The sequence below is a fragment of the Rhinopithecus roxellana genome, chromosome 13, assembly GCF_007565055.1.
Source record: "Rhinopithecus roxellana isolate Shanxi Qingling chromosome 13, ASM756505v1, whole genome shotgun sequence".
Classification (NCBI taxonomy): domain Eukaryota; kingdom Metazoa; phylum Chordata; class Mammalia; order Primates; family Cercopithecidae; genus Rhinopithecus; species Rhinopithecus roxellana.
Window position 1 is genome coordinate 103,230,212 of NC_044561.1, and position 8,259 is coordinate 103,238,470.

Below are 8,259 nucleotides of genomic sequence, written 5' to 3' on the forward strand. Positions count from 1 at the left end.
GTGTTCATCCCAATCAGTGTCCTGGCTTTGCTCTAGGCAGTTGGAATCTGTACAGGAACAACTTTTATTCAATCATTCCACAAACATTTATTGAGCACCCCTGTGTACCAGGCACTGTTCTAGGAACTGGGGGAACAGTTATAAACAAGACATAGTCCCTGGCCTTGTGAAACTCAAAAAAACATAAAATACACTGCCTGGTGGTGCTCAGCGCTATGAAGAACCATAAAGCCAGGTAAGGGAAGAGAGAACAATGAGGAAATGAGGCCTGGGTGTCTTTCTCCATGGTTCTGGTATAACTGTAATGGTGGCTTAGATTCTGACCTCTGCTAAAGCCCTCCCTCCCCTGTGAGTGCATCCTGGCATCACAGGCATGTAAAATTTATACCCATTTTACATCTAGGCTAAAATCAAACTGGTCCAGAGAAGAGCTGAAATAAGATTTGAGTCCCCAAGGAGTCCGAATTTCTTCAAATACAGAGGTTCTCCAACTTGGAGGCCCAGCAGCATCACCCAGGAAGCTTGTTAAGATGCAGGAGCCCAGATGTTCTGACTCTCTAGGTTGGGGGAGGGTCCAGGGATCTGCATTTTAAACAAGCACCCCAGGGATGGATGCAGGAGATCAACCAATCACATTTGAGAAATGTTCTGGTTGTGGGTAGTTGTCATGCCTGTAAACCCAGTGCTTTGGGAGGCCAAGGCAGGAGGATCATTTAAGGCCAGGCACTCAAGACCAGCCTGGGCAACATAGTGAGGCCCCTGTCTCTACAAAACAAATGTTTTAAAAATTAGCCAGGTGTGGTGGCACTCAACTTGTGCTCCCAGCTACTCAGGAAGCTGAGGTGGGGGGATAGCTTGAGCCCAGGTGTTCAAGGCTGCAGCGAGCCATGATCATACCACTGTACTCCAGCCTGGGTGGCAGAGTGAGACCCTGTCTTTTTTTTTTTTTTTTTTTTTGAGATGGAGTTTCACTCTTGTCACCCAAGCTGGAGTGCAATGGTGCGATCTTGGCTTATTGCAACCTCTGCCTCCCGACCCTGTCTTTTTTAAAAAAAGACACCCTGTTCTGAGGGCTTAGTGGCCAGGCAGGGCTCTAGGTCCAGCCTCAAGTGATGGATAGGGCTTAGCCATGCAGAAAGAAGAGGAACAGCTGGAGATCTAGAGACACCAAGCAATTTACCCAGGGGCATACAACCTGTAGGGACAGTTTTAGGTGCACATCATCTTATTTGATCAAATATATCTCATGTTGTACAGTAGTTCCCCACTCCCACCCCCATGATCTGTGGTTTTGCTTTCTGCAATTTCAGTTACCTGCAGCCAACCACGTGATGAAATCTCATGCCATCCTGCACTATTCCACCTAGGATGTGAATCATCCCTTTTCCACTGTATCCGTATTGTAGACGTTATCCACCGTTAATCATCAACATCATCTGCTCCTGACATCCAACCATGGTCATTGTCACGGCTTCATGATCCTGGATCTCCCAAAGGAGATGATTCTCCTTCTGACGTATCGTCAGGTCAGTAGTAGCCTAATGCTAGATCACAATGCCCATGTCATTCATTTACCATCATCTCATCATGTAGGCATTTTATTATCTCCCATCATCACAAGAAGGGTGAGTACAGAGCAATAGGACATTTTGAGGGAGAGACCACATTCACATAACTTTTATTACAACATACTGTTATAACTGTTCTATTTATTGTTAACTCTTTTTTTTTTTTTTTTTTTTTTTTTTGAGACGGAGTCTTGCTCTGCCGCCCAGGCTAGAGTGCAGTGGCCAGATCTCAGCTCACTGCAAGCTCCGCCTCCCGGGTTCACGCCATTCTCCTGTCTCAGCCTCCCGAGTAGCTGGAACTACAGGCGCCCACCTCGTCGCCCGGCTAGTTTTTTGTATTTTTTAGTAGAGACGGGGTTTCACCGTATTAGCCAGGATGGTCTCGATCTCCTGACCTCATGATCCGCCCGTCTCGGCCTCCCAAAGTGCTGGGATTACAGGCTTGAGCCACCGCACCCGGCCTTTTTTTTTTTTTTTTTTTTGAGGTGAAGTCTCACTCTGTTGCCAAGCTAGAGTGCAGTGGCCTGATCTCGGCTCACTGCAAACTCCACCTCCTGGGTTCAGGTGATTCTCCTGCCTCAGCCTCCCAAGTAGCTGGGATTACAGGCATGTGCCACCACGCCCAGCTAATTTTTGTATTTTTAGTAGAGACGGAGTTTCACCATGTTGGTCAGGATGGTCTCGATCTCTTGACCTCGTGAGCCGCCCACCTCAGCCTCCCAAAGTGCTGGGATTACAGGCGTGAGCCACTGTGCCCGGCTGTTGTTAACTTTTAATTTGTAAGAGTTTAATTTACAAATTAAATTTTATCATAGGTATGTGTATATAGTAAAAAACATGGTATATACAGAATTCTATACTATCTGTGGTTTCAGGCATCCACTGGGGGTCTTGGAATGTATCCCCCCTGGATAAGTGGGACCATTGTACGTTGAAAAACAAGACCACACATTATTTTCAGCTCCTCCCATCAAGAGAAGGAATCTATTTGCCTACATCCTGAATTTGACATGAAATTTGACACGCTATTTGATATGCTTTGATGCTAGTGCAGCTTGAATACTGGAATTTGTCCTCTCTTGTTGCTTTCTGAAACTCTGAGACCACCATAGGAAGGAGTGGGCTATGCCTATTGCAGGATGAGGCCGTGTGGAGCAGAGAAGAGTCTTGCTGGCAAGGTAGACATTTGAGCTGCTTGCTGCCTGCAGCTGCAGGAGTGACCCAGCAGAATTCAGCCCAAATTGTCAACCTACAGGATCATAAGCTACTGTTTGGGGTTTGTAATGCAGCAGACTGACATGGCCTTGTTACTGGTGGAGAATCTTCTTCCTCCCTTCATAGGGGCAAATTTTCCTTAGTCATGGTAATTAACACTATCTACCAGACAAACTCCAAATCTGAAAGACTTAACACAAGAAGCTTTATTCCTCACTCAGTGAAATCCAAGGTGGATCTGGTGGTTCTCCTCCAGCTTGTAGCTAAGGGAACTCATAGCCGCAAGGTGGCTGTGGCAGGGGAAGAGAGGGATGAGGCTCACCAGCTCTCCATTGCTTCAGCCTGCCACTCCTACACACACCCCATTGGTCAGAACAAGTCATGTGACTGTAACGGAGGCTAGAAAATGTAGGGGTGCTGCTGAAATATTGAGATGCCTGTCTTTGCCACAACGAACTTCCACAAATATACTTAGCTGTGTCATTTGTATGGTTATCTGTTTAACATCTCTTTCCTCTATTAGACTGCGAATCCTTGAGGGCAGGAGTACATCTGTCTTGCATGGCACCTGGCCTATAGTAGGCATTCAGCAATGTTGTTGACTTGCTAAATGAGTGAATAATCTGGCAGGTCACAATAGGATCTTTTGTGTTCAGCCCCCCGTGGCAGACATTCCTCAAGTAATTTTCTAATAGTTCTTCCCTTTCAGTAATATACATGTACTAATTTGATAATGTAAAACTCTTATACAATGATGATTAAATGAAGACAAGTAGAACATGAAAGTCCTCACTAATTAGGGTCAGGGGTGTGGTGACATCCATTATTTGATAAGAGTGAATATTACATTTTATTATTATTTTGAGACAGAGTCTTGCTCTGTCGCTCAGGCTGGAGTGCGGTGGTGCAATCTTGGCTCACTGCAATCTCTGCTTCCTGGGTTCAAGTGATTCTCCTACCTCAGCTTCCCAAGTAGCTGGGATTATAGGCACACACCAACATGCCTGGCTATTTTTTATATTTTTAGTAGAGATGGGGTTTCACCATGTTGGCCAGGGTGGTCTTGAACTCCTGACCTCAAGTGATCTGTTGGCCTCAGCCTCCTAAAGTGCTGGGATTACAGGCATGAGCCACTGCTCTGGGCCGATATTGCATTTTTAATGGGCAGTTTTCATGTGGCTGCATCTGTGCATGTTGCGGGAAGTCAGGGACCCTGAATGGAGGGACCAGCTGAAGCTATGGCAGAAGAACATAAATTGTGAAGATTTCATGGACATTTATCACTTCCCCAATCAATACTCTTGTGATTTCCTATGCCTGTCTTTACTTTAATCTCTTAATCCTGTCATCTTCGTAAGCTGAGGATGTATGTCTCCTCAGGACCCTGTGATGATTGCATTAACTGCACAAATTGTTTAAACAATATGAAATCTGGGCACCTTGAAAAAAGAACAGGGTAACAGCGATGTTCAGGGAACAAGGGAGATAACCATTAGGTCTGGCTGCCTGAGAGCCGGGCGGAACAGAGCCATATTTCTCTTCTTTCAAAAGTAAATAGGAGAAATATCGCTGAGTTCTTTTTCTTAGCAAGGACAGCCCTGAGAAAGAATGTGTTCCTAGCGGGAGGTCTCTGGGAATGTCTGTCTTTTACGGTTGTAGATAAGGGGTGAAATAAGCCCAGTCTCCTGTAGCGCCCCAGGCTTATTAGGACGAGGAAATTCCCACCTAATAAATTTTGGTCAGACCGGTTGTCTGCTCTCAAACCCTGTCTCCTGATAAGATTTCATCAATGACAATGCGTGCCCAAAACTTCATTAGCAATTTTAATTTTGCCCCGGTCCTGTGACCTTGCCCTGCCTCCATTTGCCTTGTGATATTTTATTCCCTTGTGAAGCATGTAATCTCTGTGACCCATACCCTATTCGTACACTCCCTCCCCTTTTGAAAATCGGTACTAAAAACTTACTGGTTTTGCGGCTTGGGGGGCATCATGGAACCCCCGATACCCAGCTTTAAAATTTCTCTCTTTTGTACTCTTTCCCTTTATTTCTCAGACTAGCCAACACTTAGGGAAATAGAAAACAACCTACATGAAATAACATTATTGGGGGCGGGTTCCCCTGATATCTGGCACGCCAATGTGGTTTTTTCTTTTTCCCAAGTGCATGTGGGAACCCGATTCCCTTTGGTAGGTGCAGAGAAACGCCATCGGTTTGGTCCACTGAGACACTTGTTCGACTCCCTGACGACTGGTGAGTAGTCTCTGGGTCACGCGGAGTCTAAACATCATGCTTATCTCTGCTATATTAAACTCCTGTTAAAACAGGGTGGTGTCCAAGTAACCATGGAAAATATGGTCACTCTATTCAAGGCAGTGGAAAAATACCATCCTTGGTTTCCTGAAAAAGGAACCTTAGATGTAGAACTATGGGATCCTGTTGGTGCAACATTCTGGGAACTGGTCTCCACAGGGAATTATGTTCCCATCACAGGGGTGATTGGGCCTTGGTATGTGCCGTCCTGATGACATACCAATCCCATGACCCCCGACAGTTACCACAGTTTTCTGAATCTGACGACCCTCCACCTCTTCCTCAACCTCCCTCTCCCGCGTGGCCTTCGTTATCTGATCAGCCTCTCCCTTTAGCTACTCCTCCCCCACCTGATGATGTTGAGAATTTGATGTCTAACTCCAGTGACTCTGGATTGTGGTCACCCCCTGATGATCTTATTTCTTTTCACGAAGAGCCGGTACTTGTAGCTCCCGCGCCCTGACTCACACAGCCCAGGACCATATATATGCTAATTCTTCTCTCTTCAAACCTCCAGAGTCACCTAATGGCTCCAGGACCAAACTACAATTTACCTATAATTCTTCAGGCCCTCCCCCGTCCACTTCAGCCCCTCACCCTCCTGTAGTTTCGGTTCCTCAACCAGTCACTTTGCCATCCACTCAGCCTGCTTCTCTGTACCCTTCTTCACACATGGACGCCAGTAATCACCAGTAGACTTCTGCTCCTTCTGCTCCCCCGGTATCTGCAGGCTTGTCAAAAGTTCCTGCTTCAAGGCAAAACCAGAGGAGTCTTTTTCTATGTTGTGGGGTCTTGGATGAGTCTTCTGCTCTCTCTAAAGCTCATTTGTCTTTTTTTTTTTTTTTTTTGAGACGGAGTCTCGCTCTGTCACCCAGGCTGGAGTGCAGTGGCCGGACCTCAGCTCACTGCAAGCTCCGCCTCCTGGGTTTACGCCGTTCTCCTGCCTCAGCCTCCGAAGTAGCTGGGACTACAGGCGCCCGCCACCTCGCCCGGCTAGTTTTTTGTATTTTTAGTAGAGACGGGGTTTCACCATGTTAGCCAGGATGGTCTCGATCTCCTGACCTCGTGATCCACCCGTCTCGGCCTCCCAAAGTGCTGGGATTACAGGCTTGAGCCACCGCGCCCGGCCAAGCTCATTTGTCTTATCTGTAAAATGACAGGAGCATCTACCTCACTGGATTGTCTTGAGGAGTAAATGAGTCTCTTTGTGCAATGGAGTAAAGTGTTGGCATGGTACATGCCCTTGGCAGCCCTCCCATTCCCCTTGCTCCATTGGTAGGTATCAGGCCAACACTCAGCTTGGAGGGAGCTGAGACAGGGTCTGTTGGAAGCTGGGAGGGGCAAGATAGAGGTCAGGGGCTGCCCCATGAGACCCTAAACACAGCTAGGCCCTGTTCTGGGAAATGCTGGGTGCACAGAGATGAGACTGACTTGTCCCTGTCTGCATCAGTTAGCTTTTGCTGTAAAACATAATAGCCTAAACTTAGTGACTTAAAATCACAATGATTGGCCTGGTGTGGTGGCTCATGCCTGTAATCCCAGCACTTTGGGAGGCCGAGGTGGGCGGATCACCTGAGGTCAGGAGTTGGAGACCAGCCTGGCCAACATGGGGAAACCCTCGTCTCTACTAAAAATATAAAAATTAGCCGGGTGTAGTGGCGTGTGCCTGTAATCCCAGCTACCCGGGAGGCTGAGGCAGAAGAATCGTTTGAAAATCTGAGAGGCAGAGGTTGCAGAGAGCCAAGATCACGCCACTGCACTCCAGCCTGGGTAACAGAGTGGAGACTCTGTCTCAAAAAACAAAACAAAACAAACAAACAAACAAAAAACAATGATTTTATTTAGCTCAATTAGCTAATGACCTTGCGGGTCACTGGGCAATTCTAGTATGGGCCAGCCTGGGTCAGATGATCCAGGGTGGCGGCTCTCGAGTATCTGCAGTTAGCAGGCTGTTGGCTGGGCCTCCGCACTTCTGCACATTATTTTCCCTACCATCTCCTCCCTCTTTGAACCTGGTTTTGCTCAGGAATCACTCCCCCTCCATATGAGGCACGAGCTCCACCTACAGCTCGAGGAGTGCCATGGTTAGTGTAAGCATGTGCCCCACGAAAGTAAGCTGGTGATTGGTCAGAAACAGCAAGTGATGCAATTCTGACCAATGAGAAGTGTGGGAAAGTCAGTCAGCAGCGCTTCTGGGAAAGTTTCCTCCATCCCAAGAAAGAGATGTGGGAGCAACTTTTTTTTTTTTTTTTGAGACAGAGTCTCGCTTTATTGCCCAGGTTGGAGTGCAGTGGCGCGATCTCGGCTCACTGCAACGTCCACCTCCTGGGTTCAAGTGATTCTCCTGCCTCAGCCTCCCCAGTAGCTGGGACTAAAGGCGCACACCACCACGCCCAGCTAATTTTTGTGTTTTTAGTAGAGATGGGGTTTCACCATGTTGGTCAGGCTGGTCTCAAATTCCTGACCTCGTGATCTGCCCACCTTGGCCTCCCACAGTGCTGGGATTACAGGCGTAAGCCACCACGCCCAGCCAGGAGTAACTTTTATTGTGGGCTTATTGCACCAGGCGCTGCTTGTTCTAATTGCTTTACACAAAATAAGTCATTCAGTTCTCATAAGTTAGGTACTATCATTGTCCCCCATTTTACAGATGAAGAATCTGAGGCACAGAGTGGTTAAGAAACTTGCCAAGGGTCAAATGGTTATTGAGTGCTGGAGCCAGGATTTAATTCTGGGCAGCCTAACTCCAGAGTTCTGAGTTCTCAGGTATTACAGTGACCCCTGGCTTCTTCCTCTGGTCATGGACCTCTTTAATGTGCTGTAGCCATTGGGCCAGCAGTCTCAAGGGACAATCCAGCCAAGAGACAAAGGGAGCCTGGAGAGCCGGGGTCCCTGCCCACAGCTTTGGGAGTTGAATGGACCAGCACTGAAGCTCACCCTATCTGCTGACTTATTGCTTTCTGTGAAACATATTTCCATCTTGTTGAAGCCATTTTGACTCAGAAAGTACCGTAATAGAGACACTGCTGCTGCCAGAAGAAACAGAGGGAGTGCAGGAAGACCCGCTGGGCTCCAGGTAATCTGTTCTCACAAACCACTCAGCCCAGGTTGAGACACAACTCTATAGCCTTTCACCATCGGGGTCAGTTTTGAAGGCAGGGAAA